The sequence below is a fragment of the Arachis duranensis genome, unplaced genomic scaffold, assembly GCF_000817695.3.
Source record: "Arachis duranensis cultivar V14167 unplaced genomic scaffold, aradu.V14167.gnm2.J7QH unplaced_Scaffold_354585, whole genome shotgun sequence".
NCBI lineage: Eukaryota > Viridiplantae > Streptophyta > Magnoliopsida > Fabales > Fabaceae > Arachis > Arachis duranensis.
Window position 1 is genome coordinate 1,392,356 of NW_026264911.1, and position 12,244 is coordinate 1,404,599.

A 12,244-nucleotide genomic window follows, 5' to 3' on the forward strand; every position below is an offset into this window, starting at 1 on the left:
AAAAAGGTTTTTGAATGACTCGTCCTTGGTTCATATTGTTTTAGCTACTTGTCTGACTTGTTTCTACACTTGTTTCTTTTAATTTTTTCTTCCTCTTATTGTGACTGTAACTCTTTGCTGTGTCTGATTCTGTATTTGCAGAAATGTCAAGGAACAACGACTCCATGAAGGCCTTTAAAAGGGTAAAGAAGGCAACTGCTGCTCTAAACATCTCGGCCAAAGTGGCCGGTGAGGGATCTTCTCAGGTCCCAGTGAAACCTCCTGTGCCGAGTTCTCCCGGGCCGAGGAAAGCAATTCCTACTCCTCAGTTTCGTCAGGTCGATCCTCCACAGACTTCTGCCATTGCTTCTGGTGTTCCTCCCTTAAAAAAGCAAAAAACATCCGAGCCCTTTAACCTGGATGCCCCAGATTTTGATGCTATCGAGTTCGTTGACCAGCAAATTGCCCCCTATGGTGGGCTCTCCATGGACGATGTGTCTCTTCTTCAGTATCTGGATTTTATCACCAAGAGTGAAAATGGCACATATGGGAGCGGCTATTTTTCGAACTATTCAGGGGATCCCGATTCATGCCACAAAATCCTTTATAGAGGAGGCCAAATCAGAATTTGATCGGATCAATGGTCTGAAAGAAGAGTTGGAGGTGAAGCTGGCGAAAGTAGAGAAGGAACTGGAGGGTGAAAAGGCCAGTTCTATTGCTTTAGCTGCTTCTTTGAAGTTGGCTGAGGACATGGCACTGAAGCACAAGGATAGCTATGTCTCAGCTTATAGGGAGTTAATGCATCTCCGGGATGATTTGGAAACTGCTCGGGTTAATTATGCCGAGCTTCAGGGTCACCTTGTGGGCAGTGTTACTGCTGCCTCTGAGAACCTGATGGAGCAGTTCCGGATTGTAGCTCCTGATGCCGACTTGACTTTCGTTAGTCTTGATAACGTAGTAAAGGATGGCAAGATTGTCCCAGATGATCCCGATGATGATGTTGAACCTCCCCCAGTGCCTTATATCAAGGTGTCGACCTCCTCGGTTCCTTTAGTTACGTCTGATCTGAATTGTCAGATTCTAAACCGAGATGATGGAACTGTAGATGCTATGCCTATTTAGACTCGTCCTCTTTCTCCCCATACTGATGCTACCGGGAAGGCTCCCGATCTTTGCTGATCTTCTTTTTAAGTATTTGTGTAAATAGCCCGGTTTGTGGGATTTTGAACTGTTTTATTATTTTGTTTAACTGCTGACGCTTTTTAGTTGCTTGCTTGGCAACTTTTACTTTGAAAAACAAAAGTAGCTTTCTGAGGTAGATTTTGATGGCCTCTTGAAGCTTTATTATACTATGCTTTTATTGCGCTTTAACATGGTATCTCTTCTGGTTTCTGAGAGTGTTGGAATCTTGCTGCTTGACCTCTTTGGATTGCTTTTGTACTTTATTGTTTGTAACTTGGATCCTTTGAGGTCGTGACTTGTATGGGTCCGACTTGTTTGTTGGTTTTCTCGCTTTTGCTTGTATTTTTAGCGCCCCATAACCGATTTCTTCGTGTTGGTCCCCTTCTGAGTTATTTTTGTAATCCTCTTTCTTGGACCTTTGTTAGGTCTCTTTTACAGATTACTTTTATAACTTGTCTTGTAGGGGGCTGTTCATACCCTGGGTCAAGCTGTCCAACCCGGGATGTTTAGCGACAAGCCGACCGACCTCTTCAGGTCAGACTATCCGACCTCTTCTCAAAGAGCTCAGCCAATGCCCGACCTCTTCTCAAAGAGCTCAGCCAAATCGCCAAAGGAGCCCAAAGCAAGCCCAAAATGAAGGAACACAACCCAAATCTAAAGGCGGTCAGAGCCCAGAAAGATGAGGCAGTTCCCTTAAAGATACGATGACCTCACTTGAAGATAAGATAAAGATAAGATAAGATAACTAACTTATCTTATCCACAGGAGGCCACATCTCACCATTATAAATACACTGGAGCACCCAGGTATAACTCATACTCTGATTCTACTCAATACCTGCTTAATACCCATGCTAACTTAAGCATCGGAGTCCCTTGCAGGTACCCCCCACCCTCCGGGGACGAAGGATCAGCACCACCACCAAGTCCAACAAGTCGGACACGGCGGCTCCAGCCACCATCAACAACTCGGACACAACAGTTCCGACCAGTACAGAAGATCTCATCCGAGATCGACCTACAGTTTCAGGTAACCCTCGGAACATTGGCGTTGTTGCCGGGGAACCTGGAAGTCATCCCACCACCATGGCGGACAACCATGACAACGACCACGATTCAGATCTAGAGGATAAAATGCTGCACAAAAACCCGGACACTACACCAAAGGATACTCCTCAACTCAACAACAAAAAGAATTCTCCAAACACGGGAGCCATGGAAGTGCTTCAAGATCGTCCAAAACAACTTGAAAAAGAAGCATTACATCAACGAGAGGCTGAGAAAGACTTACAAAGGGAAATAATGCGACGCCGAGAATTGGAGGACAAACTCCTAAAACTCGAAGCAAATCTCAAGACCAAAGCTAATCGATCCTCTCATGAGGATAGCTCCTGCAAGGACCAAGATCCATTCACCAAAGAGATCATGAAAGCTAAAGGTCCCAAAGGACTTCAAAGCTCCAGACATGACTTCGTACAAACGGCACATCAGATCCAAACCGTCATCTTAGCAATTTCAGAAGCAGGATGTATCTCACGGAGGCCTCAGATGCAATCCGTTATTCTCTATCCAAAAGATAAGGCTAAACACGCCCCAAGTCTATTAGGGATCAAGCAAGGAGATCGAAAGAAGCCTTCGCAACTACATGAAAAGATTCAATAAAATATGTCTGGGCATACAAAGTCTGCCAACAGAAGCAGCTATCAGGGGCCTCATCAATGGTCTACGAGAAGGATTTTTTAGCCACTCAATATCCAAGAAGCATCCAAACATCTCTAAACGAGGTACAAGAACGAGCAGAGAAGTACACCAACATGGAGGAAAACTCTCGACTAGGAGAGATCTCAAAAACCGAACATTCCTACTCCTCTCGAGATAAGGATAAAGAGTCCAAGAAAAAAGAAGATCAACATGGAGAGAAGCCTAGAAAATACCACAATTACACCCCCTTCGGGTGTCTGTTATGGATGTCTACCGAGAAATATGCAACACTGAGAAGATCCCATCAACTCGCCCATTCAAAAACAAAAGAAGTCGGACGAGTTGAAGGTCCACCTCACACCAAAGAGGTCGGACAAAGTTGAAGGTCAACCTCACACCAAAGAGGTCGGACAAGTCGAACGTCTCACACCAAATAGGTCGAACGAGTTGAACGTCCACCTCACACCCCTGAGAGACATGTTCATGGAGGATTCGCAGGAGGAAGGATCTCTAAATCATCTCGCAAAGGACACCTCAAAGAGGTATATCAAGGAAGGGAGAGAGGTTTGAATAGGACTACGGGGCGCAAACAAGCCTTCCGAGATTTTGAAAATTCTTGGGGCAACCACCCATTCTTGTCCAACCAAGGGAAAGTGAAAAGCTCATATTATACCTCGTAGCGGGAAATCTGGCAATAACCTCATCACTAGTTAAAGAAGACAAAAGTGGGCAACAACCCGTCTACTTCATCATCAAGGCTCTACAAGGGGCCGAACTAAACTATCAAGAGATAGAGCAGTTCGCCTACGCCCTCATACTCACCTCTCGATGACTCCACACATACTTTCAAGCTCACACTATCAGAGTTCGGACCAAGCAGCCCATAGAAGGCATCCTACAGAAAACAGACTTAGCAGGAAGAATTCTACAGTGGGCAGTCAAGTTATCCGAAATCGATCTTCGACATAAAGCTCAGACAGCCATCAAATCACCGTATCTGACCGACTTTATTACAGAGTACACTGACACCCCGGGAAATCCTACAAAATGGAAACTCTACATGGACGACTCTTCAAACAAAACTGGGAGTGGTGCAGGCGTAATTATATAAAGCGATCAGGGAAGCCAAATCAAGCTAAATGACCAAGTTGAATACAAGGCACTACAGGCTGGTTTAAGGCTAGCTAAGAAGATAGGAGCTTACCGTGTCTAGTGATTCACAAGTAGTCACCTCAAAAATAGAAGGGAGCAACCAAGCTGAGGATCCCACCATGAAAAAATAGCCCGGACAATTTGGGGGACCCTGGACAAAAACAAAAAATAGCTCGGACAATTCGGGGAATATGAAGTCCGACACATACCTCGGGAGCAGAATGCCTGAGCTGATGCATGTTCAAAAACTAGCCAACACCATACCAGGAGGCAATAACAGAAGCCTCATCCAGGCTACATTACAAGACCACAACAAGGAAGGAAAACAAACCCTCTCCTCGGGGTCCGGCGAGACCAACTCATTCTATGGAACCTCCTAAGTCGCACAAAGTACTCAGGGTCAGCCACAGTAACATGCATTAAAACTATGGAATCCAGTCAATCAGACATGCCGTCCGAGATCTTAGTAGACATCTCAGCAATATTTTTTCAAGAAGACATAGGTCAACCATGGGGTTATTACCAAACAACTCGGATAAATAAGGAAATAACTCAGACAATAACAACAAAACATCAAATGTCAGATACAACAAAAGGGAAACCCTAGGACTCACACGAAAGTCCAGGGGCACCCTTTGAGGCAACAAGAGAGCAAAAACCCAAATACAAAGTCTAAAGCTTTACATCAAAAGCATGTTAACTTCTAGATTGCCCCACCAGAAGAGCTCATCAATGTAACATCACCTTGGCCGTTCACAGAATGAGGACTCGACCTCCTCGGACCCCTTCCCCAAGGATCGGGACAAGTCATTTTCCTCATTGTAGAGGTGGATTAGTTTATAAAATAGATTGAGGCAGAGCCCCTAGCTAATGCCACTGCTCAAAGAAGTCGGAAATTCTTGTACAGAAACATTGTTACAAGGTGTGGGGTTCCTTACTCCATCACCACAGACAATGACACTCAATTCACAGACGCATGCTTTAGAAAGTTGGTAGCCGACTTGAAAATAAAGCACCAATTCACATCCGTAGAACACCCACAGGCTAATGGACAAGCAGAAGCTGCCAATAAGGTCATACTAACCGGGTTAAAATGGAGGCTACAGAACGCAAAGGGAGCTTGGGCTAAAGAGCTCACACAGGTTCTATGGGCATATCGGACAACTCCACACTCCACCACAAAGGAATCACCTTTCCGATTAGCTTACAGAATGGAGGCAATGATCCCAGTGGAGGTCGAAGAAGGATTACCCAGACTGATCCACAACAGTGAAGAGGCCAACTCCCAACTTCAAAAGGAAGAACTCGACCTACTTCCAGAAATCTGAGAAAGAGCTCGGACCAAGGAAGAGGTGTTAAAACGTCAAATGGCCTCAAGATACAATCGGAAGGTAACCTAGCAACGATGATCTCATCCTAATCTGAAATGACATCAGAATAGGTCGGTCTGGAGAAGAGAAGCTAGCAGCCAACTGGAAAGGATCATACCAAGTTGATCAGAAGAACTGGGGAAAGCTTACTACAAAGTGTCCAACCTCGAGGGGCAAGAGCTACCAAGGTCATGGCATGCCTGCAAAGGGCGCCAGGCCAAGATCCAAAAAGATTGCCCGACCTAGAAAGGTAAGTACTAACATGTACACACTCTTATCTTCATTTTATTAAAAAATTGCAGATTCCCTAAAAAAGTCTCCTACCAAGACGCCCGATCACGACAAGGTCGGCAAGATGACAACCAAACTCATCACCCGATCACGACAAAGTCGGCAAAGATGAAAATCAAATTCATCGTCCGATTACAAAGCGACAAGTTGGCAAGGTGAAAACCAACTTCACCGCCCAACCATGATGAAAACCAAATTCATCATTTGATTTTGACAAAGGTCGACAAAGGAAAAACCAAATTCACTACTCTACAAACTCCCAAGACGCATTAATCTGAAGCATTCATCGTCCAATTATAAAGCAACAGATCGGTAGAAAGTGAAAAATAATTTAAGTAAAAAACAATTTCACTGCACGATCACGATAAAGATAACCGTCCGATAAAGGTGAAAACGCAATTCACCCAAAAGATGATCTAAAGATGCCAACCACTTTCTACAAATCGGCAAAGATGAACACAGAATTAAGAAGTTATCGAAAGCAATCCAAAAAAGAACCTGATGAGGTCTTATGGATAGCTAAAATAATAACTTAAAAACTGGCCGACGTTTAGAAGTCGGACCAAGTCAACCCAAGTTATAAGTAAACCCTGGAAAGAGGTCTGGCCAACCCTATTAAAGAGGATTACATTAACTTAGAAAGAGATCGACCTAACGAAGTCGGTTTCCTACAAAACAAAGTTATAAAAGTAATCCCTGAAAGAGACCTGACAAAGGTCCAAGAAAGAGGATTACAAAAATAACTTAGAAGAGATCGACCTAACAAAGTCAATCTCCTACAAAACAAGTTATAAAAGTAATCCCTGAAAGAGACCTGAACAAGGTCCAAGAAAGAGGATTACAGAAATAACTTAGGAGGACCCGACATGACAAAGTCGGCCCAAGTGACAAAAGTTATAAAAGTAATTCCTGAAAGAGACTTGAACAAGGTCCAAAGAAATAACTCAGGAGAGCCCCGACACGATGAAAGTCGGCCCACAATACAAAAGTTATAAAAGTAATCCCTGAAAGAGACCTGAACAAGGTCCAAGAAAGAGGATTACAGAAATAACTTGGAAAGCTACAGATTGGAGCGACAAGAAGAAGTCGGACCAATGAAAGCTATAGCTTGGACCGACAGGAAGAAGTTGGACCAACGAAAGCTACAGATTGGACCGACAAGAAGAAATCGGACCAACAAAAGCTAAGATTGGACCGACAAGAAGAAGTCGGACCAACAAAAGCTACAGATTGGATCGACAAGAAGAAGTCGGACCAACAAAAGCTAAAGAAGGATCGACAAGAGAAGTCGGACAAACGAAAAACGTGCGCTAAAACGGACATAGCTCCGCCCAAAAAAGCCACGGCTCCACGACAAGGCTATCAAAATTGTTCAGACTGACTAAAAAGAGTTCTACGAGAACACTAAAAGGTCGTCAGACAAGTTAACCCCAAGGACCACCTCGACCAAGCAGAAAGTGGACAAAACCAGAAGTGATCAAAAGAGGTCGGACAACAAAAGTACCGACACTCCACGAAGATCCACAAAAAGGGACAAAGACATCTTGCAAATAGCCAGAGGAAGGCCAGGAATGCTTTGCTAAAAGGTACGAAGTCTTGAAAAAAGACACTACTTAAAAAGCGAAAAGCACAACCTCAAAGACAGAGCTAAAAAGTCATCCAAACAAACTATAAAAAGGTTCCCCATCAGAACACTACCTAAAAAGTTGTTGGATTATGACTAAAAAGCCCGAACAGCGAAGACAAACAAGTCGGAAGAAGGTTGAAAAGTCCCCTCAACAAAGTAAAAGGGGCAATACCAGACTTGCGCAAGGAGAAACTACTCAAACATCGACCAAAGTCAGGATGCTTGAGCACGACTTCCCCGAAGAGATCGAAACTCTGAAAGCACGGTCTCACGGAAAAGTCCGAACTCAAGCAGGGGCAAAAGTCATACAGGTCGACGTCAGCTAAAGAATAGGCGCAAGTACGACTTCAAAAATGAACAAGCCAAAAAGTTGGGAAACAACTTAAGGCTCAAATGCGCTTAGCCAAAAAGGATACAACTACACTCAAAGAAGGCACAATCTCAAACAGGGCTACGAACGTCATCCAAGACTAAAAAAGGTTCTATATAAAGAACACTAAAAAGTCATTGGACAAGTCACTAAAAGCCCAGATATCAAGCCGCAAGGATAATTTCGCCAAAGCAGAGAGTTGTCAACACAAACTTAAAGAAAGGCGTGATCCAGAAGGCAAGGGTAGAAAACCCACACTACCACTCAAAAGAGGTTGGACTGTGAAGTACCAAACATCTGCAAAAAATTGCAAAGCAATGAAGAAACAAAGCCAGACAGATGCTTGAGCACGACTTCCAAAGAGATCGAAGCTCAAAAAAGCACGATCTCATGGAAAGATCTAACTCAAGCAGGGGCACTGTTCATACCCTGGGTCAAGCTGTCCGACCCGAGATGTTTAGCGACAAGCCGACCGACCTCTTCAGGTCAGACTATCCGACCTCTTCTCAAAGAGCTCGGCCAATGCCCGACCTCTTCTCAAAGAGCTCGGCCAATACCAGACCTCTTCTCAAAGAGCTCGGCCAAATCGCCAAAGGAGCTCAAAGCAGGCCCAAAATGAAGGAACACAGCCCAAATCTAAAGGCGGTCAGAGCCCAGAAAGATGAGGCGGTTCCGTTAAAGATAAGATGACCTCACTTGAAGATAAGATAAAGATAAGATAAGATAACTAACTTATCTTATCCACAGGAGGCCACATCTCACCATTATAAATACACTGGAGCACCCAGGTATAACTCATACTCTGATTCTACTCAATACCTGCTTAATACCCTTGCTAACTTAAGCATCGGAGTCCCTTGCAGGTACCCCCCACCCTCCGGGGATGAAGGATCAGCACCACCACCAAGTCCAACAAGTCGGACACGGCGGCTCCAGCCACCATCAACAAGTCGGACACAACAGCTCCGACCAGTACAGAAGATCTCATCCGAGATCGACCTACAGTTTCAGGTAACCCTCGGAGCAAGGGCCGACTTCGTTAAGTCGATTTCTTCTAAGTTATTTATGTAATCCTCTTTCTTGGACCTTTGTTAGGTCTCTTTCAGGGATTACTTTTATAACTTGTCTTGTAGGAGACCGACTTCGTTAGGTCGATCTTTTCTAAGTTATTTTTGTAATCCTTTTTCTTGGACCTTTGTTAGGTCTCTTTCAGGGATTACTTTTATAACTTGTCTTGTAGGAGACCGAATTCGTTAGGTCGATCTCTTCTAAGTTATAGCAATTCCTCTTTAATAGGGTTTGCCAGACCTCTTTCCAGGGATTTGCTGATAACTTGGGTTGACTTGGTCCAACTTTTTAGTGTCGGCCAGTCCTTTTAAGTTATTATATAGCAATCCCTAACACCTCGTCAGGTTCTTTTTGGGATCACTTTCGATAACTTCTTGCATTATTTCTGTGTTCATCTTTGTCGATTTGTAGATAGTGGTTTTTGTCCCGGTTTGATCGTCCTTTAGGTGAATCGCATTTTCACCTTTGTCGGTCGATCATTCCTATCAAGATCGTACAGTAAATCTGTTTTTCACTTTTTGTTGATCTGTTGCTTTATAATTGGACGATGAATGCTTCAGATTAATGCATCTTGGGAATTTGTAGAATATCTGAAAATGTATTTTATTCAAAGAAAGTGCAAATATATACATGCGGGAGTTTTTCGTACCCTTAAGTCGGATTAAATCTCAATCTTGACGCCTCATTAAAAAACCTTTTCAGGAAAAAGAGTGCATCTTGTGATGAGATCTTTTACCTATCCTAGCTATAGTACCTTTTTAGGTTACAGGCGTGCCATGACCTGGGGAGTTCTCGTCCCTCGAGTTCAGACAGTCTGTAGTAGCCTTTCCCAAGTACTTCTGTGACTCGGTAAGGTCCTTTCCAGTTGGCTGCCAGCTTTCCTTCTCCGGGTCGAGTTGTTCCAATATCATTTTGGATTAAGATGAGATCATTCTCAGCAAAATCTATTGGCACTACCTTTTGATTATACCTGGCAGCCATTCACCGCTTTAGTGCTTCTTCTCTGATTCGAGCTCTTTCTTGGATTTCCGGAAGTAGGTCGAGCTCTTCTCTTTGAATTTGAGAGTTGGTTTGTTCATTGTAGTGGACTACTCGGGGAGACCCTTCCTCGACTTCTATTGGAATCATTGCCTCCACTCCGTATGCTAAACGAAATCGTGATTCGTTCGTAGTAGAATGAGGGGGTTGTTCGATACGCCCATAGAACTTGTGGAAGTTCCTCGGCCCAAGCTCCCTTTGCTTCTTGCAGTCTCCATTTTAGCCCGGCCAATATGACTTTGTTGGCCGCTTCGGCTTGTCCATTGGCTTGAGGATGTTCGACGGAGGTGAACTAGTGTTTTATATTCAAGTTGGTCACTAGTTTTCTGAAGCCTGCATCTGTGAATTGGGTGCCATTATCTGTGGTGATGGAGTGTGGGACCCCAAACCTTGTAATGATGTTCCTATATAGGAATTTTTGACTTCTTTGAGTAGTGGCGTTGGCTAGGGGTTCTGCCTCGATCCATTTTGTGAAATAGTCTACCCCTACTATGAGGAACTTGACTTGTCCCGACCCCTGGGGAAAGGGTCCAAGAAGATCGAGTTCCCACTTTGCAAATGGCCAGGGTGAGGTCGCGCTGATGAGCTTTTCCGGCGGGGCGATGTGAAAGTTGGCATGCTTCTGACATGGTGGACATGTCTTTACAAATTCGGTAGCTTCCTTTCGTAGAGTTGGCCAATGGAATCCCGCCCGGAGTACCTTTTTGGTGAGAGCTTGCGCTTCGAGATGATTGCCACAAATGCCGCTGTGTACTTCCTCCAAGACTTCCTTTGTATTGGAGGTCGGAACACATTTTAACAATGGTGCTGAGATCCCTCTTTTGTATAGGGTGTTGTTTATGATAGTGTAGTACTATGCCTCCCTTTTTAACCTCTTTGCCTCCGTTTCATCTGTAGGGAGCGCTTCTGTTTTGAGGTAGTTAATTATGGGGGTCATCCGTCCTTGATCCCGACCTGTTATGGCTGGGACTTTTTCTTCTTCCGATATTGACGCGTTATGTAGTATTTCCTGGATGAGGCTCCTATTGTTGCCCCTTGGTTTGGTGTTGGCTAGTTTTGAGAGTGCGTCAGCTCGGGCGTTTTGCTCGCGGGGTATGTGGCAGATCCTATATTCCTCGAGTTGTCTGAGTTGTTCCTTGGTTTTATCCAAATACTTTTTCATTGTAGGATCTTTGGCTTGGTAGCTCCCTGTTATTTGTGAGGTAACAACTTATGAATCGCTGTAGATGTTGAGTTTATGAGCTCCAACTTCTCTAGCCAGCTTCAAACCAGCTAATAACGCTTCATATTCCGCCTGGTTGTTTGAGACTGGGAATTCAAATTTGAGGGAAAGCTCAAGTTGGGTTCCTTGGTTGCTTACGATTATCACACCTGCATCACTTCCGGTTTTATTCGAGGAGCCGTCCACGTATATATTCCACTCTATCGGGATGTCTGTGAATTCTGCAATGAAGTCGGCTAGGTATTGTGATTTAATGGCTATTTGCGCCTCGTATTGGAGGCCGAATTTGGACAACTCAATTGCCTATTGTAAGATTCTTCCTGCTGGATCTATTTTCTGCAATATCCGCTTTATGGGCTGGTTGGTCCAAACCTTAATGGTATGTGCTTGGAAGTACGGGCAAAGTCGTCGGGATGTGAGTACGAGAGCATAGGCAAACTTCTCTATTTTTTGGTAGTTCAGCTCTGCCCCCTGCAGTGCTTTGCTAATGAAGTAGACAGGTTGTTGCCCACCCTCATCTTCTCTAATTAGTGCTGTGGCTATTGCCCGGCTTCCTACTGCGAGGTACAATATGAGTGGTTCTCCTTTTCGTGGTCGAGATCGGATAGTGGCTGCCCCAAGAATTCTTTGAAGTCTTGGAAGGCTTGCTCGCATTCCGTTGTCCACTCGAAGTTCTTTCTTTTCCTTAAAGTAGCATAGAAAGGGAGGGATCTTATCGCTGACCCTGCTAGGAATCAAGGCCGCCAATCTCCCATTGAGTTGTTGTACCTCTATGACGCAGGTTGGGCTCTTCATGTTGAGTATGGCCTGGCATTTATCTGGATTTGCCTCGATTCCTCTTTGTGTGAGCATAAAGCCCAAGAACTTACCTGCTTCTACGGCGAAGGTGCATTTAGCCGGGTTAAGTCGCATGCCATGCTTCCGTATGGTGTCGAATACTTGAACCAAGTCGGACAGTAATGTTTCTTCACTTTGTGTCTTTATCAACATGTCATCCACGTAGACCTCCATGATTTTTCCGATGTGATCTGAGAAGACCTTATTCATTAGCCTCTGATAAGTAGCTCCCGCGTTCTTAAGGCCGAAAGGCATTACGATGTAACAATAGTTTGCTTTGCGTGTTAGAAATGAGGTCTTTTCTTGATCCGGTGGATACATTGGGATCTGGTTGTACCCCGAGTATGCGTCCATAAACGAGAGATACTTATATCCCGATGAGGCATCTACTAGAGCGTCGATGCTTGG